General features: G+C 29.6%; 3 non-coding genes across 3 annotated transcripts; all 3 read left to right on the top strand.

The window, feature by feature from the left end:
- Positions 1–883: 883 nt before the first annotated feature.
- On the top strand, positions 884–952 carry LOC124917430. The gene has a single exon (XR_007097137.1). It is a non-coding gene; the product is annotated as a small nucleolar RNA U49 (small nucleolar RNA).
- Positions 953–1,098: 146 nt separating this feature from the next.
- Positions 1,099–1,248, top strand: LOC124917429. The gene has a single exon (XR_007097136.1). It is a non-coding gene; the product is annotated as a small nucleolar RNA snoR2/U65 (small nucleolar RNA).
- A 43-nt stretch (positions 1,249–1,291) lies between these two features.
- Positions 1,292–1,363, top strand: LOC124917428. The gene has a single exon (XR_007097135.1). It is a non-coding gene; the product is annotated as a small nucleolar RNA snoR77Y (small nucleolar RNA).
- Positions 1,364–2,057: the final 694 nt, after the last annotated feature.

Here is a 2,057-nt window from a genome sequence, read left to right as displayed (position 1 = left end):
CGGGGGCCCTTTTTGGAATTTCCCCTGTTATGGGGGCCATTTCATCAAATTTCCCCCAGAATGAGGTAACCTCTCAATCAATTAAATATATATAAATTCTTATTATCAAATTCTTTTTATAAAAGATGAATACTTATTATATTAATATAATTAAATTAATTTTTTATTTTTAAAATTAATTAAATTTTAAATTGTTAATATTTCATTTATTAGTTAAATAGAAATAAAAATGAATAAAAATACTTATATAATTTTTAAAAATGGTGTAGAATTATATATATATATATATATGAGGAGTGATAGAGTAAGGGAATTTAATAAGGGAATTTGGTGAGGGAATGACGTGACATCACCTTTTCAAAAGGTAAAAGTAGGAGGAAAGAGAGAAAAGAAAGAAATTATTTGATTTTTTCAGCGAATAAAATTATTACACGTCATTCCCTCACCAAATTCCCTCACCAAATTCCCTCACCAAATTCCCTCACCTAATCATTTCTCTCTCTATATATATATATATATATATATATATATATATAAATTCTATTAATGAACCCTTATTATTTTAATATAATTAAATAAAAATTTTATTCTTAAAAATTATTAAATTGTTAATTAATTATACATTTCATTTATTGATAGAAATGAAAGAAGGGATATAACTCCATGAAAAAAACTAGGGTTTCTTTTCAGCGGCGGCGATTCATTATATATATATAACCCACCTCTCCTAGTTCTTCAACCTCACCCACCCAATATTCTCTGTTTCTCAATTTTGGATATTTATTGATACCCAGATCTGGTTTTAGTTCTCCAGGGATTCGAAAAGGTTGAAGATGGCTTTCTTTTGTAGTTTAATTTTGTATTTTGTCTGTTAGATTCATTTTCCCTGTGAGGAAGAAATCCCCTAAATAGATAGGAAGTGCCGTATGACACTTTACACAGCGGCGGCGAATGGTTGTTCTCTATCCCATCCATCGGCGGCTATTCCAATTGACTAAGTGTCTTGGAACGCCGATCGGGATCGTTTACTCTGTCCCATTCTCCGCCGTGTGGTTGATTTGAAACGGGACTCTGAGGGTTTTTCTTGTTTTCTCTTAAGGTCAGATGCCACGTCTACGGTAGCTAATTGAGCATTGACCGATGATGTCATATTGGACCAATATCAATTTCATGTTTCGTGTCTTGATAGGAATCTGTGGATCGATTGTTCTTGGTTCGTCCATGGAGCCGTTTTATGCGATTACATCTATGTTTTTTTACATTAACTTGTTTGATTATATGTGGTTGTGTAATGCCTATGAGGATCAAAATTGGAATTACCGTCTGATTTATTTTGATGTCATTTGGCTGTCTGAGGCTTACACTTCATTAAAAATCTTGTCAAAGCTTGATTTCACATGGCTAACTTTGCTGTTTCTTGGCTTTGTTTTTTAAATGGATTATGTTAATAGGTGGAATGTTGTATTTGTGGTGATATTGGTTGGAGTGTTCAATCATATATGAAGTAATTTGGGTCATTTATTTGGTGATCTATGTATTATTAACTTACATCTTGATATGAGTAAATTTTTCTTTTTTAAATTAAATGGTTTAGATTTGAAATTTGTTGATTATATGTGTTGTAATGCCTAAGAGGATTAAAAATTGGAATTACCGTCTGAATTATTTTGATGTCATATTATAGTTCATTAAATGTATTGTCAAAACTTGATTTCATATGGTTAATTTTGCTCCTTTTGATCTATTGCTAAAGTTACATATGAAAGAGTTTTTTTTTTTTACGATCAACCCACTTTTTGTCTTCAATTCTGTTTAGGGGTAAGCAAATATGTAAAATCAATCCGTTTTGTCCAATCCGTATTAAATCCAAACAAAATTTATCCAATCCGTAATCTCAACCATTTTACTAATGGATACAGATTGGATTGAAAATGGTTTGGATAATTCAAACTAAAAAATATTTAGTGAAAAAATAAATAATAATAAAAAAAAGAAAAATAAATTAAAAAATATGTTTTTATTTATATAGTTTGGATAATTTGAATAATCTTAATCCA

Source organism: Impatiens glandulifera, unplaced genomic scaffold, assembly GCF_907164915.1.
Source record: "Impatiens glandulifera unplaced genomic scaffold, dImpGla2.1, whole genome shotgun sequence".
Taxonomy (NCBI): Eukaryota; Viridiplantae; Streptophyta; class Magnoliopsida; order Ericales; family Balsaminaceae; genus Impatiens; species Impatiens glandulifera.
This window is presented reverse-complemented; position numbering and strand designations above follow the sequence as displayed.